Source organism: Suncus etruscus, chromosome 7 (genome assembly GCF_024139225.1).
Source record: "Suncus etruscus isolate mSunEtr1 chromosome 7, mSunEtr1.pri.cur, whole genome shotgun sequence".
In the NCBI taxonomy this organism is placed as follows: domain Eukaryota; kingdom Metazoa; phylum Chordata; class Mammalia; order Eulipotyphla; family Soricidae; genus Suncus; species Suncus etruscus.
The window spans coordinates 28499484-28519702 of NC_064854.1; the positions used below are offsets into that span (position 1 = coordinate 28499484).

The window sequence follows — 20219 nt, forward strand, 5'->3', positions numbered from 1 at the left end:
AAAAATAATGTTTTTTTCCTACACATACCAAGACATTAGCTTCTCTTCTGTTGTTAGGGGGATAGGCAGAGCAATAGCACAGAAAGTAGGGCCTTTATCTTGCATGTGACTGACCCAAGAATTCCAGCATCCCATATAGTACCACCACCCCCCTGGCCTGCCAGGATTTCTGCCTGAGTACAGAAGCAGGAGTAACCCCTAAGTATCACTGGATGTGGCTCAAAATATTTGCAAATCAAATGTATCTTTAGGAGCCATGCCCTATGGTGCCTTTTTTTTTTTTTATATGGAACGCTTCACGAATTTGCGTGTCATCCTTGCGCAGGGGCCATGCTAATCTTCTCTGTATCGTTCCAATTTTAGTATATGTGCTGCCGAAGCGAGCACATGGTGCCTTTTCTTAATGTAGGGGAAGAAAAACAACTGAACTTTTCTTCTCTGATGTCCAGTGACTGGGCCTTGTGACTTCAACTGACTGAAAACAAAGCAATAGGAGAAAACATTTTATTCATTGGCACAAAGTTGAGTTTACACAATAAAATTTAAAAATCTTGAGAATTAGGGAGCACTCTATGGATCTCCAACAAGAATGGGAATAGTTCCTCAAGCACACTGGATGTGGCCCATTTTTTCCCACCATTCCTAGAACCCATTTTTTATCAAAGGGAAGAAGATGTAGAGAAATAATCAGAGGGTAGGAGACTCAGGATCTTCCAGGGAGTTCATTGTGGGAAGGAAAGTATATGGGGAGGAGTCAAGGGGAGAGGAGGAGTTCGTGAGGTTTGTTTGGTGGCAAACAGTTGCCTTCTCAGTGCTGTCAATCCAACCTGCTACAAAAGACAGAAGAGGGCACCTCAACCATGGGAAATAAGCCCTCCTTTGAGGCAGCAAAGGTGAAGACAGGGAAATCATCCTGAGTTGGCTTTTTCTTGAATGCCTTCAACTCAAATCTAATCCTTATCAAGGTGGTATATTCTATGCACCAGTTTCAAAGTACCTAGGAAATGTTCAAAGGAACTAGTATGTGTTTTCTCCTATTACTCATGGACATTTGAAGAGTTGTACATGGCAATGAGCACCAGTGGAAATCCACAGTAAATACTACATATACTTGCCCAGATAATAAGTGTCTTTCTCTCTCAATATCACAATTCCATCATGGGAAAAAATAATCTTCAAAAATGACTCTTCTCTAAAACCAAAGAAGATTAATTTAAATTTCTTTGAATTATGTTTCAGTTGAGATATGGGTTGAACTCTTGACCTCTATTCCTATTTTTGTTTTGTTTTGTTTATGAGAGATTATTGCTCTGGGGTTATTCCAGGCTCTGTACACAGGAATCATTCCTGAGGGTACTCAGGGGGGCCATATGGTGTGCTGGGGATCAAACCTCATGCAAGGCTAGTTCTGTATTCACTATACTATTGTTTCAGTTCCTGTAATTCTGTTTAGTCCTCTGGTGGAGAAAAATTCCATAAAGGTGTGTATGTGTGTGTGTGTGTTTTTCACAGTTAATATGTAAACACTACGTATGTGTTAATACTTGGTGTAGCATATTAACCAGTTCTAGATGAGCTTGATAAAATGGAAGACTGGAGAGCACATTACTTGTTCTAAAAAGAAAATAACAACAATAATCAAACTCCCCCAGAGTTTTGTTATTTTGTACTGGCACTGAAAATACTACTAGTGAAAATTTAGATCCAGTGAGAAGTTTGAAAAGACTCTTTGCAAAAAGTAGTTTGTCCTTGATGAAAATGCCCTCTAGTTATTCACTGGTTTATGTTTGAAATGACTATGCAGATATAGCCACATTTCCACAGAATAACAGAGAATGGAAAATCATGAATTCTTCCTGTTGTCCTCTCATTTTTCTTCTCCCCTCTTTTTATTCATCAGTGGCTTCTCATTTATCTTCACAGAGGAAAATCATGTATAAAGGAGTAATAGGGCTGAATTACTCGCTGTCATCTCAAAATCATTAGCCCAAGTCTTAGCTACATTTCAAAAGTCATTCTAAGTAGAATGAGAATGAGAAAGAAGCCATGTGCTCATTCCTATGCCTGTCTGGGAAACTTCCCCCTTAATTTCATAGAAAGAGCCTTAACCTGGTTATTTTTAGCAGGAGGAGAACTAAGGAATCTACTGCCTTCCTTAATAAATGCAGGCAGGCAGATTATCTCTCCTCTGATAATGAGTCAGAATGAGTAGACTGCACACAGCAAGAGACAAGATCTATCTCAATGGCTCAGGACAATCTCTCACATCTCTCAAGACCATTGCCATGCTGACTTTCCCTTTGTAATGAAAATAACATCAATTTCCCTCAAATGCATCTCTCACAGGACAGCTGGGTTCATCTTTATCAAAGCACCTTTGATATCTTTATTCTGGTCAGGTCCAATGAGGCTCACCTCTTCCTGAGTGACATCCAAACATCCAGGGACAGCAGTGTTAGTTGTCCTAGGACTTATTTGTACCAGCAGCTGTTTCCAGGAAATGTAGAAGACAGTGAAGGGTACCTCAGGATTTGCCTATTGTGTGTGAGAGGTTAAGAGGCATTCCATGGTGGTGCTGGGGATTCTGATCAGTTTAGGACAGGATTCTGACCAGTTTAGGACAGTAAATTTTCTTCCCTGCAGCACTTGAAATGTGCTGGCTCCCGGGGAGCTTCTGGGGAATGAATGAGAAAAGGTCTTAATTCTGTTCATAAAATGGGAAGATCGTTTCCTTTCTTCCACTCTTCTATGTGGCAGTTGCACCTTAATCTGCTTTCTAGAACAGCTGCCCCAACCAGATGTTCATTTTTAAATGGTGCTTTTTGTTTTTTTTAATTTTAATATACCTAGCAAAATTCTTTTCAGGAAGAGAAGTTTGTGAAAACCCAGATCTTTTTTCTAATGCAAATAAGCTCGTATTTGTATAGCACCTTCCCTGTGACTTAGTCTTCCCCTCTGACTAAGCACTTTTCGAGGATGCTGTCCTCTCCCCCCACCTTCTGGGTTCCCAGATGCAGTCCACACTCTTTCCTCTTCTCTGGAAAGTCTTGGGGTGCCCACTACTGTTTCAAAGGTGGTCGTGGGTCCACCGAGCAGGTGTAGGAAAATAGAGAATGGTCTCATGCTGGGGCAACCAGAAAGAAAAAAAAAAAAGGAATTTCAGAGAATTGGTCCTTGGCCTTGTGCCTCCTCCAGGCTGGGTTTGAGACAAGAAGAAAATCACATGTGTACACATGTGTCTTGCTCTTGGTTTGTGTAGGTCAGAAGCTCTGTTATCTCAGGGGGGGAATAAAAAATGATGGCCGTGTGTGTGTGTGTGTGTGTGTGTGTGTGTGTGTGTGTGTGTGTGTGTGTGTGTGTGCGCGTGCTAGAATAGAACAGGTATAACGTTGCTAAAAATAGGCGCTTCTGTCTATCCAAAGAGAAAGAGGCATGATAGGTAAGATTCTCAAGTCATTTGGCCTGAAACTAGATAGGAGGCCCCTCTGCCGATTTCCCTTTATTTTTTATCTAAAGTGGGATTTGATTGGGGCCATAGAACTGTGGCTCAGTGGCAGAGAGCCTGTTTTGCATCTGTGACACCTGGGTTTGATCCCCAGTGCCACCCCACATTGCTGTGTGATCACTAACTTTTGACATTGGGAACCATAACAAACGTGATCTGCCCATACCACCATCACTACAAAAGAAGCTCCTGTACCTAACTGTGGAACAAGTCTTCACACTTCTACAAGTGATAAAAGTTTTCACTCTTTCAGTGTTTATTTTGAATGAGCAATACTGAAGTCCCAAGATATACCTGATGTTAATTAACTGTAGTTCATGGCTTCAAAGTGAGAACAAGCCTGACTGAGGACCTCCTGGATGAGATTTAAACTGACCAACGAAATTAACTTGTTTACCAGAAGCTCTACCCTTCATTTCCTCTGCATCTTTATCACTTTTCACTCCCAATTCCCCTGATACATTTTCTTAGATCCTAAAGTCTATATTCTGTGACTTAGATTGCACTTCAAGCATCATTTCTAGTCCCTTTCCTCTTCCATTGTGACTTCACTTCTAAAAATCTTCATCCATTGTCCTTCGAACCTTTCCTTCCAGTCCTAACCCACCAGCTCAACCAAAGGTTGGAGGATTGAAAATCTGATTACAGATTGGATAGTTAACTCAAATATTCCTCACCTGAGCCTCCTCCTCCCTTGTTATTCTGACTTGCCTTTTCCCCTTTCTCTCTTTTTCACTTTTGCTCACATAATATTGTTAGCTAAGTGATTCCACCATAATGAAATTCCTCCAAATTTGCTCTTTTTCTCTGACTCCCATGAGATCGATTTTCCTTCTTAAACTAGAGAATCCATTTCTAAAATAGAGCCTTGTTTCTATTTCTTTATCTCCCTCTAATAATTAATCTCTTCTGTTTTTTTTTTAACTGTTTCTACCTGGTTAGAAGTATATAGCAGTACCCCTGGTGATACTAATGTAACCTTGAAGCTTCATGTATGTGTTTTCTTTGAAGTTCAACTCCTTATCTTTAAAAAAAAATACAAAGTCTACATTTCTAGTCAACTCTATCATATCTGTGCTTTTTCTTTCCATGTTTGTTTGAAAAGTTTCAAATTTCTTTTTTTTTCTTTTTTTTTCTTTTGTTTTTTTTGTTTGGGTTTTTTTTTTTTTTTTTGGTTTTTCGGGCCACACACATTTGATGCTCAGGGGTTACTCCTGGCTAAGCACTCAGAAATTGCCCCTGGCTTGGGGGGACCATATGGGACACCAGGGGATCCAACCGAGGTCCTTCCTTGGCTAGCGCTTGCAAGGCAGACACCTTACCTCTAGCGCCACCTCGCCGGCCCCCCAAAAAGTTTCAAATTTCTTAGCTATTAAAATATTTCATTCCCTGATCTCACCACCAACTTTTAAGTAAAAATTAAATGTCAAAGAGATGAACCATAGGAACTATAAGCTTTTAAGTACTTTCATGATGAAATCCCAGTTCCAAAAGGTCCTTCATTAGCATCTCTGACTTTTGGCACAGTTCAATGGTATGTTTGGCACTAAGTAATTATGGAGCCTATTAAAATTGAAGTTCTAATTTTTATTCTCTGTGTTCGATAGTCTGCTCTCTGTTTTACCTTTTTCTTGGTATTGTTTGTGTGTGTGTTTTTAATTTAAGCATCACGGTTTACAAAGTTGTTCATAATACAGTTATTTCAGGCATTTAATGTTCCAACACTAATCCCATCATAAAGTATGACCTTCCCTCCACCAATGTCTTCAGTTTCCCACTACCCCCTCAGCAGGCACAAAATCAATCATTTTATATTGTTTCTTCCAACAAAATGACAAGGCAACAGGTATTTTCACTGAAAGAAATTTGGAGGGGAGAGGTAGTGGCTTAAAGAACCAAGTAGAAAAATCTGTTTTATACTTTGGTGGTTGAGTGAACTATGAATATAAGTATTGCCAGTCTTCAAGGAGATTTAGGAGTGGGCAGACCATGTGGGAGAAAAGGCTTGTATCTGAGGTCTCTGTTCTAGAGAGGTCATAACATCTTGGATAAAAGATAGGAATGGAGCTTATTAAACAACGAAGGAGAGAGAACAAGCTGACTAAACTACACAGCTGTGGGTTGGAGGACAAGACACACTCAAGATCAAAAATAACCATTATGTCTGTGTGGCCCCAAAAGGTGGTTTCTGTAGAAAACCACACAAATCTACTTTTAGAAGAACCAATTCTGCAGGCTGGTGGGTACCAAGGTTGTCTGTTGCAGTCAAAGCCCCCAAGGCCCATTGGCATTGCATTCACCATTTTTTCAGCAAGTTTATGGTTAAGAGAGTCACCAGTTCTTTTAGACTCGGGAGCATTGATAAGATAAGGAAAACAGTTACCATATTTTCAACTGTTCCTGCCCAACAGAGATCGCTGGGCTTTATTTTCTTGTTTTATCTTTTGATTATGGTTTAGGTAATTTGTTTGCAAGAGTAGTCAAAGTTATGCTATTGACACACTGAGTTAATGCATCCCAAACACCACCAAAGTGCCCATTACCCTCCACCCCTGTCCCCAAGGTCCCTCTGGTAAATACTTGACTTTAGGCTATGAAACAGATTTGCAAACAGCGCAAAATTTGCATGAAGGAGTCTTGGGTTTTGAGACTTATTGTCCCATAGTTACCTATAGAAATTACCCTAAAGTGCTGAACCAGGAGTAGCCCCAATACTACCAGTGTGACCCCCCCAAAATTAATAAACACTTTAGAAGTGTGACCTGAGTGCAGACAGATAGTACAGTAGATAGGGTACTTGCCTTGTCTGACCAAACTTGATCCCTAGCACCCCATATAGTCCTCTAGGAGTAAGGTCCCACTAGGAGTGATCTTTGAGCACAGAGCCAGAAGTAAGCCTTAAGCACAGCCATGTGCAGCTTGAAAACCAAAACCCAAACAAACATATGGCTCAGAGATGGAGAAGCAGCTCTAGGTCATAACTGTCTTCCTGAAAAACTCCTCATTCCTAGCATGAAGAAATCCTCTATAGCCCTCATGCTTTCTAAACAACACATGGCCGTGGTTTGATAACCAGAGTAAAGTGCAGAGGAGGGTGAAGAGAGTTCCATCCACAAGGTGGAGCATATGCTTTATACACAGGATCCCCCTAATCCAGCATTGCATGTTCCCCAGAACATGTGGAGGAAGTAGTCCCCAAGTGCTAGCAGGTGAGCCCTCCCCACAGAATAGAAAGTCCTACAGGCTTTCACCCACAGGCCCCTTATCTCCATCTTCCTTCCAAGCCTGAGTGCCAACATGAAGGATGAAGAGGCTGGAGTATCTCCACCTTCTCTCTCTGTAGAATGGCAACAGGCCCAGCTTTGGAAGTGAGCTTGAGGACTTCCCGAAGAAGAAACACCCATTTGACAAACATAAGGAGCCCAGCAGGGCCTCCCACCCGCAGCTCCCCGCCTTTCCCATATGTCCAGGGCTAGTCCAGTGCTGTCTAGGAAACCCCGAATTAGAATGAGCCGTGGAACCTGCCAGACACGGGGTCGACGGGCTGCTGACTGGTTATTTTCCTATCATCTCTGCATCCTTTGGCACTTATTCCAGGCACTGCCAGCCAGAACGCTCCAACTAGATACCATATGGAGAGGCTCTGTAAGAAAACAATGCAGTGAGGTTCTCTGGTGGGGTGCACACTGGCCCCCCACTCTTTGTTGATGTGAGGATGACTGTGAGTCTCACACACGCACGGTTTGCAGAGCTCACGCATTGATGGGGAAGTGTGGCCCCGTCAGGATGCAGTGTCACACACTTGTAACCCCTCTCTCCAGGGCTCTCACAACTTTAGTTGCGGAGCTTTCAGACGTCTGGTTATGATGCCTGGATCTCAGCACCAGGATGCCAGAACTGCACTGGAGATCCAACTCACAGCCTCATGCTTCAAAACAAGCCCGTTAGTCACTGAGCCATCTCCTGGCACTCTTAAGTGGATCATTTCACAAAGGAGCAAGGATTTAGGTTTGCCCTTCTGTCCATTTTGTACAATGCCAAGAAAGCTCGACCCGAGGCCAAGGGCATGCAAGGCGCAGTCTGCTGCTTGGCCACATTTGGGTCACAGTGCTTCCCTATTTCAGTGTCACTAATGTAGACACATGCTGATTTGGGGAAGGTCAAGGGAGAAGCCACCTTGATCAAAGCTCAGGGCTTAATTCTGGCTTTGTACTCTAACGTTTTCAATTTTCCAATTTCTGGCAGTGCTCAGGGGCCCATATGCATGCCAGGGACTCCCCCATACTATTTTTCTGGGCCCCACATGGTGATTTATTTTTTGATGAGGTACATCTAAAGTCAATATTATGTCTTCTATAACACAGTTATAGGGACATTAAATTCCATGGCAATTTACTGGGAAAAATATCTTGCCCTACAGACTATTATTTTTTACAACATAGCTTCAGACTGTTTCATATGAGGTAAAGACCCTCGTGTCACTAGACTGACTAGACCAGGAATAAGAGCCAGACTGTCTTCTGAGGCGAATGAGTTAGGGTTCCGTATCTCAATAGATGCAGCCGAGGGGAGGGGCAGAGACCACAGAGGACATTGTTGCCATGACCTGATTTCAGGGACATTTGGGGGCCAGAATGGTTCCTCTCTTGGGCTGTGGCCCAAGCATATTTGGGACAAGTGACACAGGGCCATGCAGAACTTTAGCTCACACCCCATTGAGCACTTCTGATACCACCTCATAGTCTAGGGAATAGCCTGGGTCCTATGAGTCTATTCTGAGTGAGTGATCTGAGTGGCATTGTCCATGTTCAGGGGTGCAGACCTTGAGATACACCCCACCCTCAAGTAGTTATTCACTCATCTCAGTCAGATCACAGGGCTCTAGGATTTTTTTCTGACTAGGATAGAACATTCACTGTGCATCAAGGGCCAGAGTGATAACACAGCGGTAGGGCATTTGCCTTGCACACTGCTGACCTGGGTTTGATCCCTGGCATTTCACATGGTCCCCTTAAGCCTACTAGGAGTGATTTTTGAGTGCAGAGGCAGAAGTAACCCCTGAGCATCACCAGGTGTGGCAAAACAAACAAACAAGCAAAAAAGAATATTTACTGTGCATCAGTAAGATCTGTTCTAAGGTTGGTGCCCATGTCTAGCAGGAACACCTGATGGCCTGGACCCTCCATGGGCCAGTCAAATTACTGTTGGGGTGTGAGTTTCTACTGTGCCCAATAGCCATAGGTCTCCACAGTTACAAATATAGTATAGAGGCCTCTTCTTCCCTTCCCCATGGTCAGCTCAGCTAATACTTTCTAGCGCTTAAGGGAAAATTCTCTAAATGGCTGCTATCTGACCTGAAAGGCAATGCTGGCTGAAATGGTTTCTCCTGGAGGAAATAACGGGTCACTCAGTGTGCTCATCTGATGGCTCCAGCCCTGTCAGCATTGAGGAGATGAAACAATCCATTTGTTCATCTCAGTCTGGGCTCCTCCAGCAGATGCAGCTCTGAAGGGCATTTGTTTTGTCTTCACGTTGTTGATCTCCCAGGCATTCTCTTAGCAGAAAGCAGGCAAGCACTTTGGATTGCTGGTTTTAAGGTAAAGTCAAATAACTCGGGGCGAATGAGGCAATATACCACAGAGATGGTCCCGGAGTGATAATGGATCCTGGACTCTGCGGTTCCCTCACTATCAGACAGAACCAGCTGCTCCTTTGTTCTAACTTAGTTGGCCTTTGTCAGAGCAAATCTCTGCTCCTCATTTGCAAAAGTAGTAGTAGTAGTAGTAGTAGTAGTAGTAGTAGTAGTAGTAGTAGTAGTAATACAGGAACTGGGGTTGACTCAGTGATGGAGTGTCATGAGCAAGCATGGGATCCCAAGTTTGATTCCCAGCACCTTTGAACAGAGAACAGCCGTCTCAGATCCCTGGAGTCACCCTAAAGTTGAGGCCCCCAGTACATAGCTCCCAAAAGTGTGTGTGAGCAACACCACTAAAGTGTGAAAGCACCACGGCCAGGGTGGGAGGCCTCTCCACATTGCAGTCCATATGTGCTGTGGCAACATGACTAAAAGTGTGAGCAGTGATGAGCACTGTGTGTCACCAAAAAAAAAAAAAAAAAAAACAGGGCAAATCCTAGTCACCAGACAACAGCCAAGGGAAAGGGCAGCAATGATAATAGCATGAACAGCTCCTACCACAAGCAGCAGAGGCATCTGCTTCCCAGGGCTGTAGTAAGAATGATGGGAAAAGTAGGAGGAGAGAATTGTCCTTTCCATGTGGTTATAGGAGCCCTGGATGTATGGACCACTTTGCTCACCCGAGTTCTGAGCCAACCAAGAAGCAAACCTATGAGTCAGACTGGACAGTGGCAGGTGCCTGCTGTGTACATGGCCAATCCATTTTGACCCCAGCATCACATAAGGTCCCCCAGTCAATGCCAGGAATGGTCCCTGAGCACAGAACTAGGAGTAAGTCCTGTACATTCCAAAGTCTGGCCACAAACAACCCCCACTCCCCAAAATATTAGGAGACAGAAATACTAGCTTGGTTACTGGTAAAACTCAACTAAACAAAGTCGCTCAGGTTTGGGGCCATAGTTGCTAGTGCTCAGCCCTTTGCCCAGTGGAGCATTGATCATTGCATTGTCTTGGATGGAGAACGGATCAGGCAAGAGGGTATGGAGCAAACCCTCCTTCTGGAAAGTCCCAGAAGAAGAGTCTTCATCCTCTGTGAGCAATCAGAGTTGCACAGCGGGCAGCCATGCTTCATGCATACACCTGTAGACACATACCCAACCCTGAGGTCACTGGCCTTGGAACAGAAGAGGATGGCATACTCTGTAGGGAGACTGTAAAGGGATGAACACACACACACACACACACACACACACACACACACACACACACACACTATCCTGGCTCATTTCTCTCCCAGGCAGACACACAGTTCACCCAGCCATAGCACACACAGCCTGGGCCTTGGATCTTCTATGCCTGTTCTTTCTCTCCAGCAGTCTTACCCTTCACAGTCCTCGAAGCTCTGTGGAGGTAACAATGCCAGGGGTCCCACACCAAATCCCCAGCTTCAGGTCTCTCTCTCCTCGAGGCAAAGGGTGGGTGGAGGCACTGTTTGTGCTGGGAGCCCAGAGTACAAGCCAGGGATGGATCCTGGGCCACTACCGTATATTCCGGCGTATAAGACGACTTTTGAAACAAAAAAAGTCAACCGAAAATCGGGGCTCGTCTTATACGCCGCGTATATCCTGAAAAATGTTTCAATATGCCGCTAAACGAAAATTGTCTGAATATTGCCACAAAACGAATTTTCCATCGATCCTGCACCAATCACTGCAAGGCTGCTCGGACTGCCTCTCTAACTCAGCCAATCCAAGCAGGCTTTTGATGCATGCAAATTAGACAATATTCTGGACCCGAATCTACACTGTCAAAAGCCTGCTCAGATTGGCCAGAGTCAGAGAGGAAGTCTATGACAGTATAACCTTTGAAACTTTGATTGGCTCACTGTGGTACATACAGTTGCAGCACAGGAAAGTTCTGTCTGATACAGCGAATATAGGCCTAAACCTATGTTTTAACTGCAAAATTAGGGGGTCGTCTTATATGCCCGGTCGTTTTATACGCCGGCAAATACGGTAATTCCCTTGTCATGGGATTAGATGCTAAGCAACACAAGGAGGAGCAAGATTGTCTCACCCACAGCACTCACTCCCATACAGTCCCTGGGGCCCAGCTCAGTTCCACAGGAACACTCTGAAGCCCCAGAAAAATAAATGTCAAAACCCCAATCACAGTTGAGGTCGAGCTGAGTATGAGCTGAACTCAGTGTGTTCTCGTGGGGTGACAACCAATTGGGGAGAAGCACGAATGATCCTTGGAGCTAGCTGAGCACCACCTGGCAGCTTCAGGTCTCTGGCACCAGGATCACAGAGATCCAGGCAAGAGGCATCTGGATCCTGCTTGTCCTGAAGTCCCCACGGGTATCAGCTGTCAGGATCAGGGCTGAGGGTTTCCTTCTGGGCCAACTGCCAACAGAAAGAGATAAAAACATTGCACGCCACCGACCCAGAATGAACAAGGTTCAATCCCTGACATCCCATATGGTCCCTGGAGCCTGCCAGGAGTGATTTCTAAGCACAGAGCCAGGAGTAACACCTGAGCACCACCGAGTGTGGCCCAAAAACAAAAACAAAAAAGAGGTGAAAATAGTTGGGAATGTGAGAGGTAACTCAGCAGGTGGTGAGCAGGCTTGGCATGCAAGAAATCTGGGGTTTCTCCCCAGAACCACTATAGGAAGTACTCCCCCATGCACCTCTGTTGGTGGCCGATTACCCATCCCTCCAAGTTGCTCTCCAAATGGAGACTTATCTATATGTAAAAAGAGTATGTTATTCAGGGGCCGGAGAGATAGCACAGCAGTAGGGCATTTGGCTTGCTTGCAGCCCACCCAGAATGGACCTGGGTTTGATTCCTGGCATTCCATAGGGTCCCCCGAGCCTGCCAAGAGCGATTTCTGAACACAGAGCCAGGAGTGACTCCAGTGCACTACCGGGTGTGACCCAAACACACACACACACACACACACACACACACACACACAGTATTGTTATTCACTTGGAGCAGCTAATACTGAGCTTGGCACAAAGTGTCACCTTTACCCAGTGTAGGATATTCCCTCTGAGCACCCCACATCCTGCCTCACCCAGAAACTCCACCTTGATGAGCCCTTAAGTGATCAGCCAATTTAAAAACATTTTCCCGATTGTCTTCTGCTTTATGTTTCTTAATTACTATAAAAGAGGAAAAAAGAAAGCATTGCCAAAATTGATATTCTAGTGATCTTTCAGAGTGCAATCCTAGTCCACACGCGGGACTATTTATATAAAAGACGCTGAGGGACCAATTCCACCCGGCCTGGCCCTGGGAAGCAGGTTTGGACTCTCTCGCCCTCTAGTGACCAAATGCCTGAAAAGGGATTTAATTGTCTTCTTGTTAGGGCCATTTAACTGCTTTGGCCCTAATGCTACTGTGAAGTGAGTTTCAACATAAGTGAGCAAGTGAGGTGGAGCCCCAAAGGCAGCCCAGGAGATTGTGGGCTTAGGGGGGAAAAAGTGTCATTTACTGTGTGGTTCTTCTAGCTTCTGCTGCTTGCTGATGCTCTCGGATGTTTCTGGACCTCAGGAGTAAGTCTGTCCATGGTCACCTTTACTTTCCATCACTATTCAGAGTGCCCACTATGGGTCAGGCTCTATGTCGGATGTTGAAAAGTGCTTCCTTTTACGCAGTGGCATATTTCATTATGATCTGCATAAAGCTAGAGTTTGCCTGGGATTCTAGAAATTGCACCCAAGACCCTTTGAAACACATTGCCAGGATTTGCACATTGTGCAGAGATTTTTAAACCATAAACACTGCTATGCGTAATGCATTTTCACTCAAGCCTTAATATTTGTATCTTTTTCTACTTCACCCACAGTCTGTTTGATAAATGATCATTAGACTTTCCGACTATTTTAAATCAGCTTTTATTTGATTAACTGCATTTTCATTTTCAGATTGTGAAATGCCACGTGCATTCTCAATCAGATTGTGTCTGATACAAGAGAGACTCAATGAGCAGAAAGTCATGCTTTTGCTACAGGACGCCTTGTTTTTTTTCCCCAGAAGGGTACATTCCCCAGCAGTATCAGGGGTGGTATCTCCCCCTATCCCAAGTTCCCAGCTAGGAGTAGCCCTTCAATACTACCAGGTATGCCACATACTGCAAATGCCACGTGGTGTTCTCAGAGTTATTACCAACTTTATGGAGACAGAGCTAATGTTGGCAGAAATGGTGACTTACTCCCTTTTTCCTGGACTCTACAGTGCTGAGTTACTGGCATTGAAAGGAGGTGCCCCAGAAATCTATGAAAGAAACTGAGCTGGGGAGAATGGAACTGAGGATTTTGTGGTCATACTGACTGGATCAAGTAGTGTCAAAACCTTGGAGAGCCATGGCTGTGCCTCTACGTTTATCCAATTGCACAGGGTCCCCCTCCTTCCCAAGCCTGGCCACCCCACACCCAGTTCATCACTACACCACACCCGGTTCACATCCTAAATATGCTCCAAATCTGCCTATACCCTTCATCCTAAATGCCTCCTGCATCTGAGCTATTAGAATAGACACTTAAAAGTCTCTTCCTGCTTTTCTCCAAATCATTCTCAGCATAGGCTGAGCTAAATAAAACAGTGTTTTTCTCAAGGCCAGTTTGAAGACTGGAAAGACTTGGGAAGCCCTGGCCTACTGCAGTGGTTATTAACCAAGAGTTTACCAAATGACACCAGAACCAAAATGAGTCCTTGAGTGCAAAAAAATTGAAATCCACTGATCTCATTAAATACCAGTCTAGTGTTTCTACTGTCAAAGGAGAGATCCCAGAACGTGCAGCTTAGTTCTGAGTGGAGCTTGCTCTTGGGAGCTCGGATCTTGGACCAGTGGCTGTATAACCTCTCTGGGCTCTGAGTTTATCTGGTTACAGGTTTTCTCTTCAATGAGAAGCTCCAGGGCCCAGAGAGGTTAAACAGTCATTGGTCCAAGATTCGAGTTCTCAAGAGCAAGCATGAGGGGACTTGTGGTACAGAGAGTGATTAGATCAAAGAATGATTTGTTCTGACTAGTTGGTTGCCTCATTTTTGGGGAGTCTTTGCTACATTTTTGGTAATGATTTCTCCTCCTCTTCCTTCTTCTTCTCCTTTCTTCTCCTTCTCCTCCTCTTCCTTCTCCTTTCTTCTTCTCCTCCTCCTTCTTTCTTCTTTCTTTTCCTTCATTGTTCTCCTTTCTTCTTTCTTTTTCTTCTTTCTTCTCTTCCTCCTTCTCCTCTTCTTCCTCCTCTCCTCCTCCTTTTTCTTTTCTTTTTTCTCCTCCTCCTCCTTCTATTTCCTTTCTTTTTCTTTTCTTTTACTTCTTCCTTCTTCTCTTCACCTTCTCCTCCTCTTATTCCTCTACTTGTGTTAAGGCTTGCTCCTGACTCTGTACTCAGGGGTCACTCCTTGCTTTTATCACTCCTCACAGTGCTCAGGGACCATATTGAATACTGGATATAGAACTAGGATTGACCAAAAAAGGTCCATGCAAGCTAGCGCCTTAGCCGCTGTACTCTCTCTTAGCCCTATTTTTTCTTCTTTATATTAGATTAACAAAGACGCTAATTCAATTGTCTACTCAAGTGTGTCTGATAGGTGAACTAATGAGGGAGAGTGCTTAAATCAGGGTGGACAGGCTGCAGGGTACTTGCTGTTAGGAGAAAATACACGGAGAAGGTGTGAACAGATGCTGGAGGAGTTTTGTCTGATACTTCAACCACATGCCAATAAATAAGACACATTTCTTATAATCTTTCACTGACCAGCCACCTCTCTCCTCTACTTTTCATGTGGCTTCATTGTGTCAACAGAAATACCAATTGATTTGTTTTCTTTATTCCTCCTTTCCCTCTCAATAAAGTTTAAAATTGACATGTGAAATGCAAAAACTTTTAAAATGGGATTTATCGGGGCTGGAGAGATAACATGGATGTAAGGCGTTTGCCTTGCATGCAGAAGGTCAGTGGTTCAAATCTCAGCATCCCATATGGTTCCCCAAGCCTGACAGGAATGATTTCTGAGCATGGAGCCAGGAGGAACCCCTGAGTGCTGCCGGGTGTGACCCAAAAAACCACACACAAAATGGGATTTATCAATATAATAAAAACTGTCTTACTTTCTCAATTGTCTGCCCATCCCCACCTCACTTCTCCATTAATTAATTTTCTCTCTTTCCTTTTCCTTGCTGTGACTGGTACCATTCATTATTGACACTGTCCAGGGTTCACAAATTTGGTGATAGTACCTTCCAGGGGTTCACTTACTTGTAGAGGCACCAGGGATTGCCACAGCAGTGCTACTAAGATTGACTCAGTGACATGGTCCTTGTCAATGATGGAAATCTGGAGCTCCAGTACTGAACTATAGAAATTTGCCATTAACCAATGAGTTACTACAGTAAACTGCAAGTCTGCCTACTGCTTGAGTACACAAGGCTGCAGAAATCCAAGGCTGCCAGGGCTGCAGGGCTGTACGCTGCAGTGGACCAAGGCTGCCAGGGTCTGGTGCTACAAGGCTCATGCAAGGCTGCAAAGGGCCCGTGGGGCCTGGCTGCTGAGTGGGGCCTCATGTCTACCTATAACAACCTCTTGCCTGGGACTAAGAGAGAAAGGAGAGAAGTAGAAACCAAGAATACTTTTTATTCATTAATCTGGAGTCTTAGCCTGTCACTGCCTCCCTAGGGCTGCCCACTCCAGGGGTTTCTGGGAGAGAGAGGGAGATGTAAATTGAAATTCACTAGCCATAGGTGGCCGGGGAAGGCCTTTATACAAGAAAAAGAGAAAGGAATAGATACAAAGCAGGTAGCATCTCCCAATGCTTTATTTCTGGCCCCTTGTGAGCCAATAGGCGATGCTCTGGTCACTATACTGGGCCCCTTGCAAAGGTCCATTTTTTTTTCCTTTATACCTGGCACTACAAGTGAGCATGTCCAGGGGTGAGTCCAGGTTCAACTGTCATTACACTGGGGTTATCGAAGGGGTGTGTCCAAGTCCAACTGCCATATATTATGATTGAGTTTCAGTCATACAATGTCCAACATCCCCTTCACCAGTGCAAAATTTCTGCCACCAATGTCCTGTTTTCCTCCCATGCTTCCCTATGCATACCTCTGAGGCAGACATTTTTCTTTTCTCTCTCTCTCTCTCTCTCTCTCTCTCTCTCTCTCTCTCTCTCTCTCTCTCTCTCTCTCTCTCTCTCTCTCTCTCTCTCTCTCATCCTCCAATTCTCGGACACATGGAAGGGTCCTGGGTTTCTGGTGAGAGAGTGTAAAGAGAGGAGGTAAAGGAAAAGAATAGTTGGAAACTACATATATTTCAACCACATCACACAAATCAGTCTCCTAATGCATTGTCCTGGGACACCTGAATCCAGCTGCTGGTGAACACTGATTTCAGGATTCTTCCAGCTCAGTGCTCCAGGTGCTGCCAGGGACCATGCAGTGCTAAGCGGAAAACCAGAAGCAAAACAGTACTTAAGCCCCAGTGGCCCCCAGTGCAGCCTCAACTAAATGTTCATCTCATTCAACATTGTCCAGTGGTCAGACTGCAAAAAGAGATGTTTCAAAAATAGAACTGGATGGTCTGGAAATTGGAGTATTTTTGAGTGCTATTAAGTAGCACATCGGGGCAAAATTCACCTTGGTTGAAAAGGGGGAGTAACTGAATCAAAGGACAGACATTTTCCTCCACTTGTCCCAATATCAGCATTCCCCCTTCCCACTCCCTCTGGACTCTGGAAATTAGGTCCTGTGTCAGGAGCACTGTTTTTCTCATTTGCTAGGAGCCCATGTACCCCCTCCCCTTAAATTCTATGAGCTGGGGCAGGGAGAGAAAATTAAATCACTGTGAAAACACTTAGTTGGAGCCCAGGATGGGTTTGCAAGGATTGACCACAACTGGAGGTTTGATGGACAAAAGAGCTGGGTGGGGGCAGTACACTTTCAGCAATTCACTCCTTGTTTGGAGCCCACTGCACCCCCACCTGTGCTCCCTTGGAACATGCTTAGACACACACACACACACACACACACACACACACACACACACACACATTCACCAGAGCTGCTCCCTGAGCCCTTACATCCCACAGCTCCTGGGGTCCCACAGCGCCCTCCACCGGCACCTCGCAGCCCTGAACCCCTCCCTGACCCCAGCTCTAAGGCCAGCGTGGCCCCAGGCTGGGTCACTTGCTCATTCACCTTGAAGCACAAGGCGTTTGCACTGACTCTTGCATGTGCCGGCATCTTGAAAACGTAGCTTCTGGCTATTACTCACGAAGGCTAAGAACTCAACTAGGAAGTGAAACAAACATCCTGACGCTTTACTGAAGGGGTGTCTAGGTCCATGTTGATTTGACCTAGAAACTTAGAGAAGCAAAGATCATCCCAATTCAGAGCAGGGAATTTTTTTTTGTTTCTGCTAAGAGCCCTGAGTTCTAGATAGAGGAAGGAAAAGCAAAGGGCCAGGGGTTAGACAGTAAGGAAAATCCCCCCTTCAGGACCCGAAAAGCATGTTGAGACTTTCTCTTCAGCCATTTATGGGGTGTGGGGAGCATTTGGGACCAAACCCTGGTGCTCAGAGATTCTAGTTGTGGCTCTGTGTTCAATAGTGACCCCTGGCGGTGCTGGGGGTGGTGGTGTTATTATTTGGTGCCAGGAATCTGTGGTATAAAAGGCGTTTCCTCTGATGCTCCCTCTTCTGCCTTTTCCTCATTTCTACCCCTATGCCACAGCCCACCAGCCCATCCTGCATCCTAGATCCCTGATGCCTGGTTCCAGCCTGGTGGCCTCAGGGAAGCCCTTGCGTCTGAGCCCTAGCCCCAGCCTGAGCTAGCACAAACACCACACCCAGGAGAGGACAGGCGGGTGCCTGGCCCTGCACTTGGCTGACAACTGTCGTCACATCAGTTCTGTATCTTGTAGCTGTCCACCCTCCCCCAGACACGAGACCCAGTCTGACCCAAGGGGACAGATTTCAGAAAACAAACAGGGACACCCTCCCTGTTGTCATTTCTGAATTTAGTCTCCCTGTCAGTTGAGTAAAGGGAACCCGCAGCCAAGGATGCCACTATTGTTCAGTGAAGGCTGAGCTGTGCATGTGTGAGACCTTAGAGACATAACTCAGGGTTACCTAGGGCAGTGAGTAAAGAAGGATTAAAAGTTCTAAGACTGGGGCCGGCGCGGTGGCACTAGAAGTAAGGTGCCCACCTTACCTGTGCTAACCTAGGACGGACCACGGTTCGATCCCTTGGCGTCCCATATGGTCCCCCAAGCCAGGAGTGACTTCCAAGCGCATAGCCAGGAGTAACCCCTGAGCATCACCGGGTGTGGCCCAAAAAAACAAACAAAAAAAAAAGTTCCAAGACTTCAGCAGCATGTGCACAAGGAAGGACAGTCAAGGAGTCGAGAGCTAGCTAACATCAACCCCCTTCCAGTTTGCTCCTCTGGAAAAAACAAAACAAAACAAAAACAAAAACAAACAAAAAAAAAACAGAAAAGAGAAGGGAAAATGGGAAATCCCAAGATTTCCAAGGTCCTATCTCTATCCTTGGTTCCCTGTAGATCCTACACTGCCTCCTATGATCTTTGCAGCTTGAGGGAACAGTGTGGGAAAGGCCGGGCAGACAATAGACTTGGAAAGTCCCTTTCCCTGGAAGCCTATAATATATTAAGTACTTACCAAATAAAACCAAATAGCAGAGATGGGTTCTTGGAAACTGTGTACAGAAACCAAAGGACATAGGAGGAAGCAATTTTAGAGTCAGGGCAATTTTCAGGGCTAGGCCCGAACAGTTGGAGCTCACTCTCCAATAAAATGTAGTCCACTGAAAAACTCCATAAGTGACCCCCAACACTGAACTAGGCAGACTCTGAGCAACACTGGGTGTGGTTCAAAAACTAAAGGGGGGGTGAAGAGATAGCATGGAGATAAGGTGTTTGCCTTGCATGCAGAAGATCGGTGGTTCAAATCCCAGCATCCCATAGGGTCCTTTGAGCCTGCCAGGAGCAATTTCTGAGCATAAAGCCAGGAGTAACCCCTGAGCGCTGCTGGGTGTGACCCAAAAACCAAAAAATAAAAAAATAAAGGGGTGGGGGAGAGGGAGTGGGAGTGGGAAATAAGGAAAGGGGTAGAAGGAAATAGAAAGAGATCAATTGTAGAAATTGTAGAGGCCCTGGAGATGGGTCAGAAGCACATGTAAACAGGAAGCTATGAGTTTGAGTGACAAGCTCAGGTCTGGCAGCTCTGCAAATCTGGGACCCTGGATTTTCAGAAGATGCATTTTTCTAGATCACTATTGCCAGATGTGTGCAAGCATCCAACTAAAGTGCATGACCCCTAGTGCATGATCATAACCAGGCATGTATAGGATCCCCAGTTGTCACAATCGCAAAGTGGGAGAGCTAATCATTTTCATGTCAATGTAAACATAACTGGCTGTAAATGAGAGACAGTTTCTGTGGTGTGTTTCTGGTGACAAAACATCAGCAGACTTTTACATACAGGCCAAAGCATAAGTCTCATCCAAAAATTGTGTGGCTGGCCATTCATTCCCTACTCTGCTTACTCCAGCTCAGTGGTTAGAGCCACTCAAGGTAACTCAACTGTAACTCAAGATGCAAGGAGGGGCCTCATCTTGACAGCTGGGCCCTCCACCATAAGGTCCATCACACCCACATTCACTGCAGGGTTCTGTTACATCTTCGGGGTATAGGAAGCAAATCCACATGATACATTCTCCCCCAGCACAATGGCCTGTGTGAGAAATGGCCTGAGATATTTTCTCAGTGTTCCAATGAAATCATATAAAGCCATGGAGATGACTCAAAGAGCTTGAGCACACGGTTTGCATGTGGGGGTCTGGGGGTTGACCTTCTTCACCAAGGAGTCCCCTGAGCACTACTGGGCATATGTCTGGCCCTTGACTTGCAAGATCCATAGGCCAGTGGAAAGTCCCAGAGGACACATGTTTTGCATACAAAATGTCTGGGTTTGATCACCAGAGCACCCTTGGGAGCAACCCATGAGCACCAATCTGGTAATATCTCCTGAGCATTCCCAGATGTGACCACCTAAC

General features: G+C 45.2%; 1 protein-coding gene and 1 non-coding gene across 2 annotated transcripts in view; one reads left to right on the forward strand and one right to left on the reverse strand.

Annotated features, from left to right (window-relative positions):
• Positions 1–20219, forward strand: part of KIAA1217 (KIAA1217 ortholog) — a 742062-nt gene that overhangs the window by 410255 nt on the left and 311588 nt on the right. The gene's annotated exons all lie outside the window — the stretch shown is intronic.
• Positions 281–387, reverse strand: LOC126015101 (U6 spliceosomal RNA). Its single transcript, XR_007497997.1, has one exon. It is a non-coding gene; the product is annotated as a U6 spliceosomal RNA (small nuclear RNA).